The following is a 15,631-nucleotide window of genomic DNA, read 5'->3' on the forward strand; positions in this document are numbered from 1 at the left end:
GATAAAATGGTCCTGGTTGTAAATTTTTTTTTATTTTCATCACTTTGAATATTTCATGCCAATCTCTTCTGGCTTGAAGTGTTTCTATTGAGAAATCAGTGGATAGTTCTATGAAAGCTCCTGTGTAGGCAACTAACTGCTTTTCTCTCATTGCTCTTAAGGTTTTCTCTTTGTCTTTAACTTTTGCCATTTTAATTATGATGTTTCTTGGTGTAGTACTCTTTGGTTCAGCATCTTTGGGACTCTCTGTGCTATATGGACTTGTGTGTCTATTTTCTTCACTAGGCTAGAAATGTTTTCAGTCATTATTTACTCAAATAGGTTCTCAATCCCTTGCTGTCTCTCTTCTTCAGGCTCCCTGATGGTGTAGATGTGTTATGCTTCATATTATTCCAAAGGTCCTTTAAACTATCCTCATTCTTTAAAATTTCTTTTTTCTTTTTGTTGCTTTGATTGGATTTCCCTCCGCCCCCTTCTCACCTTGTCTTCCCAGTCACTGATTTGAACCTCCACTTCATCCAACCTACTTTTAATTCTTTCTAGTGTATTATTGATGTCAGATATGGTATTCTTTATTTTCACTGGCTCTTTTTCATGATGTCTATGTACTTTTACATGCTTTTGTAGTTCTCACTAAGTTTATTGAGCATCCTTATAACCATTACTTGAACTCTATATCTGATAATTGCTTGCTTTCATTTCATTTAGCTCTTTTTCTGTAGAGTTCTGTTTTTCATTTGAGGCGTGTTGCTTTGTTTCCCCATTTTTACTGCCTCTTTGTATTTGTTTATGCATTAGATATGCTATGACTCCCAATTTTGGGGGTTGGCCTTATGTAGTAGGAATCCTGTGGGACCCTTTCAGTGAGTGATCCTAACAGGCAACAGGCAGACAGAGGCGGATCTCCTTATGGTATCTTGGGACTTTTGCTGACCTTCTTCCATACCTGGTGCTGGTAAAAGCCAGGTGCACAGCATGGTCCTTCCTGCTTACAACTAAGCCTAGCAGAAGCAGTCAAACTATGGTTTTCCTGGAACTTCAAATAAGTTAGCGTCTGACATTGGCCTATACCAGAGTGCCTCCTAAGAGGCCCAGAACCAACACAAGCAGTGGCCAGCTTCAAACATCAGAGCAAGAACCAATAAACTTCATAAACAGCATATCCAAAGGGATATCTCAGCAGGCACTAAAACCTGCTGAGGCAAATTCTGCTTCATGTGGTTAGTACCTGCACAGCAGTTTACACACTTTGTTGGGAGTTGAGCCTCAAAGTCATCCAGCTTGAGGGTTGATCCAATGCTCAAATGGGACAATAGCAACCAACACTCTCTTGCCTCTTTCAGTTAAAAAGAGTATTTCTCTGGTAAATATTTTATATTGCAAAGTACAGATATAGTCTGAAGGATAGTTCTCTCATCTTAAGTGATTTCTCTCTCTCCCTTTCTTTCTCCATCTTTTTTCAAATGGTGCCAGAAGAAGAGAGAAGATTTAGGAATTGGGGGAGAGCAGGTTGGTATTTACTTTTGTTTTAGTGTGTATGTATGGATTGGGGAGTGGTATGTAGACAGTGAATTCAGAAAGAGGTGTATTGAGTTGGAACTGCTTGTAAATAATGCAAGAGGCAGCTGATGTTGAACAAACTAATGAGATCTTATTATCTTGATTTATATGAATCAAATAAAAATTTGTAATTAATGTATTCTTGATTATTTTGAGGGTTTATCAATGAAAAAATGAGGAAGCCATCTCTGTAGTGCAATTCATCTTGAAGGGTGCCAGTTTCCAAATGGACCCCTCTTACTCTACCTTTTTAGCCCTCATTTTAAGGTCACTGGTCCATATCCCAAAGCATTAGAATAAATTTGTACATGAAAGATTTCTTTAAAATGTTTTAGCTTAATACACATTAATAAATCAGTCCAGCAAGGTATTAATTCCTGGACAAAACTGACTAAAGTGGGTAGCATTCAGTGTAGCTCGGGTACTGATAAGGTTGTGTCAGTGAATCTGGACACAGGCTTTGTTGGTGAGGAACTGAAAAAGGGACTACTACACAGCCAGAAGTCAGAATTACTTGAAAATTAATTGGATGAAAAGAGATAGTTTGATATAAGGAGAAAATGATATGGAAGGAAAAGACAGGAGTTGCCAGTTTTGTTGAGGTTCTGAAGATGGTGAAATTATAGGCTTTTTGGCAAGAAGATGAGTGTCCCTGTAATAGGGAATAAAAACATTATCATATTACAGGAACCAGCAGTTCTTGCTGAATAAGAAATGGCCTTGACCACAAGACTTCATCTGATGCAGATTGCCCCAACTGTAGGAATTTGGTTGATGCTGACCAGTTTCAGTATATTGATGTTAAAGATCCACATCCAGACCAGCAAGGACATTGCCTGCATGTCCATAGCCTCTCTCCTGACCTCTTTGTTCTGCTTTACTTCTCCATCTCTATAAAAACCCATGCCTGCACTGAGATGTTAAAATGGGCTTTAGGACAAGTCTCTTTTTTCAGATGGCTGGCACTTGAATAAACCACTTTAATTCTTATCATCACCTGTCTCTTGAGTATTGGTTTTCAAAGAGGCAGGCAGCTGAATCTGCATTTAGTAACACCCTTGAGTCAAAGAAGGAAGGTCCTCACTGATTAATACATCTGTAAAATGCCAACTCTTGGGTGCATCCAAGCTCCATCACTTTCTTGAAGGAGCCATATTCGCTTACACTTTTAGCTATAATCTGAGTAAGACTCAGGTGTAAGATAATACTTTCCAGGTCCCTCCACAAAGAGCGTATTTCCTTTATATAGGAGCTCCAGAGAGGCAAAATTGAATGCCTTTGGTCTTTTGGCATGCTGTTTCCATCAAGTCACAGAAAGCATCACATCTTGAGCTATCATATGACAAGACATTCTGTGAGAAGTGTGCTCATTACTTACTAAGCATGTCAAAATGTTGGCTGTTTCCAGGCCTCTCAGGGGAGCAGAGATTTTCCAGAGTACCTTCATGGGAAACACAAACAAGAGATAAATTGCTACTCAATTTCAAGCTTGCTGCTGAGAACATATGTTCTGTCTGCTCCCTCTCCTGCTGAGGCATCTGGGTACAGAAAAAACAAAACAAAACACCATTAAAATAATTGTAACACAGGTATTCTAATCTGGTGACAGCTATAGGCAGTACAGTTTATGGAATAAATATGGTCTCCTCTTTTGTTTTTCAATGAATGGCTTAAGTGCCCCACATATTGCATTAATAGGAAGTCTGATATCTTTCTCTCAAGCTTGAATTGTGACAGATTGCTTTTGATTCTCACTACCACACAGAGTTGCTTTAAAAAGCTTTTTTTTCTAGAAGATGACCAGAAATTCTGGTCCATTTTTCAGTTATGTTCGAGTGGCTCAGATCTATGTACAGGCTGTCTAAATATTCTAGGACCATTATCCTATTATTTTCATGCTTGGGCCAAAGCTACCCTACACTTTAGTTCTAGAGGCTGTAATTCTTTCTATTTGGCACATTTATAATAGTAATCAGCTCTCAGAGTGCCAGCTGCCTTAAGAGCACACGTCAGGACTGAGTTGGGCATTTGCCCTTTGCACACATGGATCCACACTCTTCTTTACCTCTACCTTCAGAGCCTTCACTAAACAAGAAGTTTAAGGGTCTGGGAATACAACAGTGCCTGAGAGAGCTATATCACTGAGATAATCTACTAAGCATATGGAATAACAGAATTAGAGGGCAGAGAGTGAGAAGATAAATGGGCCAAAAGTAGAGTAACCTAAGAAATGTCTATGTAGAAGGATGGGAAAAGGGACATAAATCTTCAAATAAGACTGAAATGGAGTATAGGAGAAAATTTAATAAGATACGGTATAAAAGTTAAAAGAATATGATCTATATAAAGGAAATACGCTCTTTGAGGAGGGATCTGGAAAATATTATGCTAAGCAAAATAAGTCAGAGAAAGACGATTATCACATGACCTCATTTATATGTGGACTCTAATGAACAGAGTAAACTGGTAGAAAAAATAGATCCAGAGTCATGAAAGCATGGAACAGACTGACAAATCTCAGAGGGAAGGGGGGCTGTAAGGTGGAAAGAGATTAACCAAAGAATTTATACCTAGTATGCATATACAGAATAACCCATGTATATAATACTAGAGGCCCGATGCATGAAATTCATGCACAGGGGAGAGGCGGTGTCTTTCAGCCCAACCTGCACCCTCTCCAATCTGGGACACTCCAGAGGCCGCAGAGCAGCCAGGCTTGATCCGCTACCTTAGTGGGTGCATCCCACTCTACCCCTGGCAAGGCCAACAGGCCCAAACCTTCCAGCCTCGCTGCTCAGCCCCAGGCACTGCAGAGGCAGCAGAGCAGCCAGGCCTGATCTGCTACTGGACTGGGCACATCCCCCATGACCGCTGGCTGGACACCCCAGTCGCCTTCCAGCCACACACCCTGGGCTACCTCCCAGCTGCACACCCCAGGCTGCTGATGCTAGCAGCAGGAATGGGTGTGTGGGGACCTGGCCACACCCAGGACTGCCTCTCCTGGTGGCAGGATCGTCACATGGGGGCACTAGTGCCTCCCAGCTGGACTGTGGGACTCCAGGGGGGCTGTACTGGGGGACTCCGGCGGGGCTGAAAGCACTGGGCACCTCCATGTTGTGGCTATGGGCACCGCCATTTCTGTAACAGAGTGATGGTTAATGTGTAGATTACTCTTTTATTAGATAGGATAGTGCCATGTTATTTCCATGGGCCCAGACAATAGTGCAGAGAAGGCTGGGGATGAGGGGAAATGGTCAGTGGTGGGGGGGGGGAAATGAGGATTTCTATAATACTTTCAATAATACAGATATATTAAAAAAAAAACTAGCTTAATAAAAAAACGAAAGGAAATGTGCTTTAAAAAAAAAAAAAAGGAGGGATGGTCAACACTGATAAACACCCTAGTGAGACTGGTTCTCAAGTAGTGGAAGTGACAACTACTCAAGGAGTAACTGTGTGGTGAGGAAGTGGACACAGTGAGGAATGATTGGGAGGGGAGAAAATAGGCACAATGTGCATTTCTTTGGTTTTCTGCAAAATGGAGAATAGAAATAGAATGACAGAATGAAGTGGATATAATGTTAACAATTTTTGTTGTTTGCTCTATAAGATGGGAGTGTCTGCAACATTTTCATTGCTGAAGGAAAATAGTCAGTTAAGGATGAGCAATATAGATACAGGAGAGAGGATGTTTAATATTGGGCTCTAGCCCCTGAGAAGGCAGATGATCTCACTTATAGTGGAATCTAATGAACACATATGGGAATACATAGACAAGTTGGAGATTCATTTATGGAGAGAAAGGTCAAGAGGTAGATGCTGTTTGCAGGTAAGGTTTTTATGTGGAAGTTGAGGCAGTGCCAACAAAGTTATGTGCTAAGAATGAGTGTTGGACAGAAGTAGGGGAAAGGATTTGGCTCCATTTAAGACACTAATACTATTGTAATATGGTTCATTCAGATACAAATGAAGGGGCTTGTTGGTGATCTTTCTCCTACAATTACAAGTTCCCTCACAATGTGAGATGATTTATTCTGAGGCATGTTTTTCAATTCTGAATCTCATGTTGTTCTCTGACTCATTCATGCCATACATACACTTGATAAGAAACACTTTGGACTTTTTACTTAATCAATTCAGCTCAAAAACTGTTTATAGGACATTCACAACGAGTCAGGATTTGGGGTTACAAAGAGGAGTAATTAATGTTTTTACCTTCAAAGATCTTATTCTCTAGTGACATCAAATGCATTTCAAAAGCTGACTTTTTAGAATTGACTTTTATGTGATATGCTTTCTTTGAATATCTAGTTCATAATTCCTTTCAAAAATATAAATAAGCAACAGCTTCTTTGGGAATACTGTGCTCTATTAAGATGAACAAATTAGGACAAAATTAATGTAATAATTTATATAATAATTAATAATGAAACTTTCCTCCTTCAAGTAGTGCGTTAGCTTTCAAAATGCTTATTATTTAATGTTGTTTTTTATAGTATATAGGGCATTTTCAGATAAATTATCTTAATATTTTAATTTATACATCATTTAATAACCACAACATTAATTTTTAAAATGTGTTCATTTTGTAGCCATAATGTGCAGACATCATATATAATTTTATTAATCTTCATAAAACTTCATGATGCTGGTATTACCTCATTTTACTGTGAGAGAAATAAATGCTCAGAGTTTTGTTGTTGTTGTTAATCCTCATATTGAGGTTATTTATTCATTAATTTTTAGAAAGAGTGGAATGGAGTGGAAGAGACAGAGAGAAAGAGAACATCAATGTGAGAGAGACATATGGATTGATTGCTTCCCACACACACCCTGACTGGGGCACGTGTCCTTGACCAGAATCAAACCTGACACTCTTTAGTCTTCAGGCTGATGCTCTACACATTGAGCCTCAGATCTTGACTAAGGTAATTTAGCTGGAGGATGTCTGGAAATCAAACTCAGATCTGCTGACACTATAGGCTTTATACTTTGCACTGTGAGATATTTTCTAAAAGAGTTATTAAAACAATCTCCTGATCTGGCTGGTGTGGCTCAGTTGGTTGAGCATCTTCCAGTGCTGGTTGGATTACCAGTCAGGTACATGCCCAGGTTGCATGTTCCATCCCCAGTCAGGATGCATGCAGGAGGCAACCAATCCATGTCTCTCTCACATCAATGTTTCTCCCTCTCCCTCTCCCTTTTCCTTCCTATCTCTTTCTCTCAAATCAACAAAAATCATATTTAAAAAACAAACAAACAAAAAAATCTCCTGCACCTTTGCCTCTGTCTTCTGAAATGCATAAGAACACTGAAAGATTAAGAGAGTTATATTTGGGTGGTGGCCAGGCTGGCCTCTGGGTTCTATTGTGACGCCTTTTCTATTTCCTCCCACCCCCCATGTGACTCCATGCTGCACATGACTGTCATCTACTGAATGTTACCTATAACCTGCTATAGAGTCTAGAACACTCTCAGGAAGGCCTCATAGATCTGTCCTAAGAAGCAAGATAGTCCATGGGAGAATCTGGCTCAGTGGCTTGTTATGTTTATAGCATCTGGATTGATAGGTGAGTCAAGGGAAAAATGACAAATGATAAACAACTATATATTTTTTACCAGTACAGAGAGTAAATGTGGTTCTTTCTCTACCTTTGAGTTATAATTTTTTTTCTACAAAGAATAAATGTTAATATGAAAACAAATGTTGCATTGGAAGAAAACAAATTTGAGAAAAAGATGTATCTGTGGTATACTTTCAGGGCTTTTGGTCTTACATAAGAGAACAAAATCTGCTTGTCTTAAGCCAGAGTGGAATTGGTTAGATGATGTTGGGGAGGTCTTATAATTAGCAGAAAATCTCAGGAACTAAATAACTAGGAATCAAAGAAATATGGGGGTGCTGTAGCTATGGCCAAGGCCACAATCTAGCACAAATGAGGTTGGGCTCCATCTGGATGCCATTGCTGCCCCAGCACTGCCATCCCACCCTGGAGTCCCACTAGAACCATGCCAGTGGCCCTCTGCCTGCAAGTTGGTACTTCTCTCCTCTGATTGTTGACTTCAGTTTAAAAACTGATTGGCTGAACTCAGGCCTCATGCTTGTGGAGAAAGGGCACATCTGCCTCTTCCAGTTTTAGTAATGAGAGCTGGCTCGCTTCCACCAACACTTACTGGGAATTTCCCAAACACACAAAGGAGTAATCTTAATTCTGGGTATCTAAAAATACACTGAAACTTAAATCTAACTCAAGCCAAAACCTCAACACCCTTGCAGGTAAAATTCTCAAGCAAGTGCAGCCCAAATTGGGCTTGTTTTAATAATCAACCCAGGTTTCAACTTTCTTTACTACATGGAGATGATTCTGAATGTCCACCATGTATTTATTGGAGCATCTGATTGTTTTTCCCAAAGGAGGCAGTTCCATGCCACAGGAAATGGGGTGGATAGTCGGGAAAAGAGCAAGCAGGCTGCCCTAAGGGTAAAATAAAATTCTTCTTTTGAAAAATTATCCAAAGTATCAAGTGATGTTATATAGGGCGAAGTAAAAATTTGTGTTGAATGTATATAGAGCATAATTCCTTTGTAATGAATAGGACTTTTTATTACACCAATAGAGAACCACTGTGGAGCTATCATATAGTTGTATACATGATTTTAATAAATCTATGAAACTCAGTAAGAATTTTTATGATGGAGTTTTGCTTGAGATTAATTAAGTAAATATAACACACACATTTGATATATAATTCAATGTATTCTATAACATATGTTATATATTAGGGGCCCAGTGCAAGAAATTTATGCACTGGGGATGGGGGGTCCCTCAGCCCAACCTCTCACATACAGGGGATGTCCTACTGACAGCTTAGGCCTGCACCCCACGGAAAGCGGGCCTAAGCTGCAGTCTGCCCTCCCTTTGTGGATAAAGGGATAAAGGGAAGGCACCAGCCCCATTACCCCACTGCTGTAGCCACTATCATCACCCCAGGCTGATAAGGGGAAGGCACCAGCCCCATTACCCCACTGCTGCAGCCACTGTCAGTCACCACAGCACAAAGGACTCTAGTCCCTTCTTCAAGAAAAAATGACAACTTTCGTTAGGCATTTTCAGGATGTGTCTTTTATAGGATATGCATTTTTTTTATCCTCACCATTGGCATTTAGACAATGTGGAAGAGAAAGGGAAAGACAGAGAGAAACATCAAAGTGAGAGGAACACTTTGATTGTTTGCCTCCTGCATGAGCCCTGATCTGGGCCCTGGCCAGGGAGGAGCCTGCAACCTAGGTACATGCCCTTGATCAGAATCGAACCCAGACCCTGCTGTCTGCAGGCCGAGGCATTATCCACTGAGTCAAACTGTCTAGGGCAGGATATGACATTCTTAGTCCTCCAGCAGCAGACCTTCATTTTTTCTCCAGAAGTATGGTTGAAAAACCCTAGATCACCTTTGTGGATTCTTATTACCCAAGTTATTAAGAATATTACCAATGGCATACAGGAAGCTTAGCCAATGTGCAGTCACACCAATCGCAGGCTGGGTCCTGCCTGGACCTAAAGCCTCTGGCCAAAGCTTTAGGCCTGGCAGGCCCCTGGAGCTCCCTCTGATCACAGGCTCAGCCCCTGCCCAGGCCTTCCCAGGCCAAAAGCCTGTTGAGCAGGAGTGGACCCCCAGCTCCCTGAAATCAATCACAGGGTGTCTGCTCCTGCCCAGGCTGAAAGCAGACCCCCAACTCCCTGCCCAGGCAATCAATTGCAGGGGGTCTTCTCACACACAAGGCTGAAATCGAGGCTTTCAGCCTGGTGCCGGAGCAGCCCCCAGTTCCTGCAACCAATGGCAGGAGGTCTGCTCCTGCCCAGGCCTTACTTCACAGTGACCTGGGAGCCAAGATGTTCCTGGGACACAGGGCCTGGGCACCTATGTATGCAAATTAACCGCCATCTTTTTTTGGTCTAATTTGCATAATCACTCTGATTGGCTATAGGCATAGCGAAGGTACAGTCAATTTACATGTTTGTCTATTATAAGGTAAGATGTTACATGTAAATATATAATAAATATATAAAGTACTATATAACATGAAATATAGATGTACTATATAATATAGAAGTACTATATAACATGATATATTATATATATTACATATATAAATCAGTGTTACTATTTTATAAATATAACTATATATTAGATGCAGTATAAAATAGTAGAGGCCCAGTGCATGAAAATTCATGCATTGGTGGGGTCCCTCTGCCCAGCCTGTGCCCTCTTGCAGTCCAGGACCCCTGGGGGACGTCTACCTGTGGGAGCGGGCCTAAGCCATCAGTTAGACATTCTCAGAGCTGAGGTGGAGGCAGGAGAAGCTCCCACTGCAAAGCCATTAGCCTGGCTTGTGGCTGAGCAGAGATCCCCCTCTGGGAGCGCACTGTGTTGAGTGTCTGCCCTCTAGTGATCAGTGCGCATCATAGAGACCATTCATTCCAGGTCATTTCACCATTATGATCAATTTGCATATTGCCTGTGTATTATATAGGATAATGTACATAAAATATCATAACACAGTATAGCATATAGTTTGTCTTATTTCACTTTTTAAAATATTTCTATATCTCTTACTCTGACCATTTTGAAACTCAAAACTTAAATAACAATTTAATAGAATAAGTATTATTACTTGTTAAACAGGTGATTGGAGAAAGGATTAAAGCAATACTTTACATGATATATTTGGAGTCTCTTTTGTAATAGGCTTCTCTGTTTCTGCCTATGTAATGGGGAAATGAAAAATTGACTGGATATCATTTTAAGCTACTATTCATTTTCATTTCCCCATTTTATTTTTATAAAACCATTTCATTGGTTAACTCAAGACATTAAATGCATATAATTAAATAATAAATGAGTGGTCAGTGTGAGAACAGTAGGAAGCAGAAGAGGGAAGGTTGAAGAAGTTTTCAATAAAGAAGAGAAACAGAAGAATGGGTAGGAAAATGAATGAGAGAAAGAAACAGAAAAACCTCAATAAAGTACCTAATAAAACCAGAAGTCTGAGAAAGAAATCTTACTTTTCTGCCTTTCCCCATACATCCAGCTGAACCCCAAGGAAGGCCAGTGAAAATGGCTACTATGGGTTTATGAATAAATATACACAAGGTATTACTTTTTTAATTATATATATAGATATATGAATAACATCAATTTCTAGTCTGCCACTGGAGATGGTCTCTACCCACCTACATGTATTAGGGAATTTGAAGACCTCTTTTATACCAGAGCTTCTTTCTAACATCATACTTCCATAGAGCTGGGAAACCCAATAAATACAGTGAGGAGGGGAATCCAGCCTTCCTGGGTGTGGCTTTTATCGTGCATAAGTCATAGGAGAAGGCACTGTTTGAAATGCTCATGACTAGGAGCTATGTAGTCTGAGAGATCTGTCTGAGACTCATGTTTTAGATATGTGACCACACCAGTTTATCATCAACAGCACAGGAAAAATCAGTACTGCTGGAAAGAGTGATGAGCGAAAAGTTTTTAGGATGCTGCCTGGCATGCAGTAATTATTATACTCAGAATATGGTTGTTAATTCGTGCATGCTGTTTAGTTTTATAAAAACTTTCACACATTTTTTTCTCATTTGATCCTCACTATCACTATGTTGTAGACATTTTTAGTGTTACTATTTTTATACATTTTGTAAAAATTCTTTAAGCTCACAGATGTTGAAATAATTTATTCAAGTCTCTCACACTAGTAATTGGTAGTAGTGGAGTTTTAAATCAGGTATTCTCAATTTTGATTTCACAATTCACGTGGGTATACATTGAGACTTTTGAATTAAAATAGAACTTTAGATCTTATTATAATTTAGTAATGGAGAGTCTGAAGACATGATCATTTTTTAAAATGATAAATTGATGTACAATTGAAGCCCAATAAATTGTACATGTGTCAATTGTAAAATTTGATGAATTTGGCATACACATACATTCATGAATCTATCAGCAAGGCCAGTTTAGGGAATGTTTTAATCAACCACAGGTTTCCTGGTGACTCTGGTAACCCTTTCCTTTTTCTTTTTTCTTTTTTTTTATTAATGTATTATATGTGTACATATCTTATCATTGCCCCCTCTGGTAACCCTTTCCTTTCACCTTCTCTTACCTCTTCCCTGTCTTCAGGCAACTGCTGATCTGCTTTATATCACTATAGATAAGTTTGTCATTTCTATAATTTTGTAATACAGCATTACTCTTCTTTGCCTTGTTTATTTTGTTTTAACATATTTTAATAGATTTTAGAGAGGAAGGGAGAGGGAGCCAGAGATAGAAACATCAATGACAAGACAGAATCATTGATTGGCTGCCTCCTACATGCCCCCTACTGGGGATTGAGCCTAGAACTGTCCCCTGACAAGGAATTGAACCATGACCTTCTGATCCATAAGTCAACACTCAACCACTGAGCCACACCAGTAGGGCTTTGCCTGGTTTCTTTACTCAGCATAAAGTTGTTGTCATGTGTCAATAGTCCATTCCTTCTTACTGTTGTTCAGCACGCCACTGTAGAAATAGACTATACCACTGGTGGATACTTGAAATGTTTCTAGTTTGTGCTATTAAAAAATACTATTATGAATATTGATCTACCAGTCTTTGTGTGGTAATATGATTATATTTTTCTACCCTGAAGTAGAATGGTTACTAGGCTATATGGTTGGATAGGTGTGGTTTAACTCTGTAAGAAATAGCTGAAATGTTTTCCAAAGTGTTTTTACCATTTTAGATTCCTAACTGCAATGTATGACAGTTTCAGTTTCCCCATATTTTTGCCAATATTTTTTAAGCTAGTATTTTTAATTTTAGCCATCCTAGTGGGTGGTAACAGTTTCTCCTTGTGGTTTTAATTTGCATTTCCTGATGATTATCGAGTATCATCTCATGTACCTAAATGCCATCGGTATATCTTTTTCAAATCGGGTCATTTGTCTTCTTATTGAATTATAAGAATGCTTTATATATTTCATTTATTGTACATATTTTGCAAATATTTTATTGTATATGTTTTGCAAATATTTTCCTTCTAGTCTATGATGTAGTTTCATATTTATGACAGTAAGGCATAGAAATTTTGCCCTGAGTTTTCTATTCTCAGTATACCCCCTTTCTGACTTGAATCTCATTACTAACTGCTTCACTAGACACTGCTTGTTGTTGAACTCTTTGTATACCACCTCTGCTTCTTAGACCAAACCCTCTTTTAGTCCTTGCATAGTGGATATTATTCTGACTTTGTGTTCAATCCCCTTGGTGTCCTATGTTCATCTGTAAGAAAAGAGGCCATGCCTGACTGGGTGCTTAGATAAGTGTCACATTCTTGGAGTTTTACCTAAAATAATCACAGATTTCAGTGAAGGAACTGCATTCATTAGAACCGCAGCACATTCAAAGAAAAGACAGCCATCTAGAAATAAAACCAAATACTGACCAGTTTATGACATTGATGACAAATCCAGTCACTTATACTTATTTATCAAGCAGCCACTATGTGTAAGGCCTTTTCTATAATTATTTTTTAAATTCAATATTATTTTGCATTAGTTTCAGTAGTCAAGAAAGAGACTCTAAACAGCTTATGAGAGATTTCTGGAAGACTGAGACTGTATACTGATTCCATGACTTAGACAGAAGCTTGGTGAGTATTGTTATAAAAGATATCAGTGATATTCTTAAGTATCAATGCTGTTCTTAAGAAGTCCTCATATTTAGCTCAAGAGACTTTCCGAGATAAATGGCATCACCATGAGCTGTTTTCCACTAATCTGGGGCTTTTTGCTCCTCTAATGAGAATATATGAGCTTTTTTCTATGATATACATACCTTTCAATGCTCTGTTTTCCTTCTGACTTTACACAATTATTACAGGGAAATTGTTTTATGATGATTAAAATATTAATCTGCTGATTATTTTGTGTTACATTTTCATTTGTCTTGATTACAGACAATGGCATCTCAAATGATGAGAATATACCTAAGTTCTGGGTCAATGCAACTGCACATTCAGTTAGTATTTTAGCCCACCCATTCCTCATGTTCAAGAATTTCTCATAATTCACTTCACAGCTTGTCCCCCAACTCCTGTTCTGAATGTTTGTTCTAAATGCGTCAGTTGCCTCACCAAGAGAGATTCCTGGTTTATTTTCATAGTGGTAGAAAAATTCCAAAAGAATAACTAAGACATATCAACTATCTTTTTATCCCACCACCTGTCCTGGCAGCGATCAATGCTCATGAAAGGCCCTTGGTGATCCTGAGCGGGAAGTCCTCCTTGTTTTTGAGATGGCCTCTAGCTGAGGACAGTCATTGAGGCCTTCCCTCAAGTCATGGGCTGACATGCTCATACTTCGCTTTCTTTTTGTACATAGTTAAACAGCCAATTGTTTCTTGCCAAGTGGATAACACTCCCTAGCAAATATGAAATAGACAAAATTTCTATTCCTAGTTTCTTATTTAAAAAGAAAAACCACAAATATCACCCCTATAATAAAGTGTAATTTCTTTTTAAAACAAAAACTCTGTTCTTTCTACTTTCAACCAGTTTCCACACATGTCTGTTATCTTGATTGAATCAAGGTGAACTCTCTTTCTCTCTCTGAATATATAAATAGATTTCAGAGAGGAAGATGAGGGAGAGAGATACAAACATCAATGATGAGAGAGAATATTGATTGGTTGCCTCCTGCATGCCCCACACTGGGGATCAAGCCCACTACCAGGGCATGTGCCTTTTCGGGAATCAAACCATGACCTCTTCGTTCATACGTTGATACTCAGCCACTGAGCCATGCCATTTGGATGAACTCTGTCTTTTTTAATCCTATAGTAATCAGCTGATTTTTGTTACAACTAAGCTGTGTATTTAATGGTGAATTTTAGATTCTAATGCAGGCCTTTCTAAAAATGAATAACTAAATAGAGAGAAACTTAAAGAAAAAGCTAGTGTTTGTCTTCCTGGAGAGAGAAAGCTAACCTGAGAGGGTGTGAATCACAGGGAAGGCTGGTAATAAAATGAAAAGTCTGTATGAAGGAGCCTTGGAAGGTTTTGAAGGTAAATTCCAATTAGAAGATAAAAGGACAAGAAACCCATTGCTAAAACAAGGTTATGTGATGACATTTGCATCTGGGAACATAATTAGAATGCAGAGGTGATACTAAAACAGGAATGGAGAAGGGAAAATTTAGAGAACTAAGTGAACAAAGAGGTAAGGTAAATATTCTAAATCATGTTTAATAAGCTTGAGATAGAACAAGAAAAAAAAACAACACCCAAAAACAAAACTGAAAATAGCTGAGAGAAATTTTTTTTTAAAAAGTAATTAAATATATCTCTTTTCTATAATGAGGTGGGGAATGAAAGTGATGTGAGGATTCATCTTAACAAGGGGCCTCTGGAGTGGGGAAATCAAGGCAGTATGCCCTGTTGGTGGGAGGTGGAAAGGAGGGGTGCTGCCTCTTGCCTTGCTTACCCTCCCTGCCTCATCATAGCTACTCTTCTGGGTTGATTATACACATCTGTGTCTTGAGTCATTTTAGCAGTGTCTCCATGCATCCTGATTCATGTCACTGTGCAGTGAGCTGTAGCTGGCAGCCTGGTGTGCAGATTACCCACCCGCTATTACATTAATTGATCATCTTCTCATGTGGTACTTAATCATCTACTGCAGCATATGACACTTAATTTTTAAGGTGACTATATTTTGTTTCACTGGCCAGATTGTAAGCATTGTGAGGGCAAGAACTACAATTCATTCATCTTTGCTTCTCTCCTGGCACCAAATCAATTGCTAGAAAATTAAAAAGCAGCCTACACATATCTGCAGGATGGAAACATTTGTCCCATGGTTGTTAGGGTTTCTAGGAAGCTTTAAGAAAAGAGCCACCCAGATGTGCACACCATCTGCAGTAATTCTGCAGCCCTTAGACTACCAGTGATACCAATGGTCTTAGCATCCAAGGGCTAGAAGCAGCAAACATATTCTTGAATTCCCATTTTTGCACTAAGCCTGTACTT

The sequence above is a fragment of the Pipistrellus kuhlii genome, unplaced genomic scaffold (assembly GCF_014108245.1).
Source record: "Pipistrellus kuhlii isolate mPipKuh1 unplaced genomic scaffold, mPipKuh1.p scaffold_m20_p_1, whole genome shotgun sequence".
Taxonomy (NCBI): Eukaryota; Metazoa; Chordata; class Mammalia; order Chiroptera; family Vespertilionidae; genus Pipistrellus; species Pipistrellus kuhlii.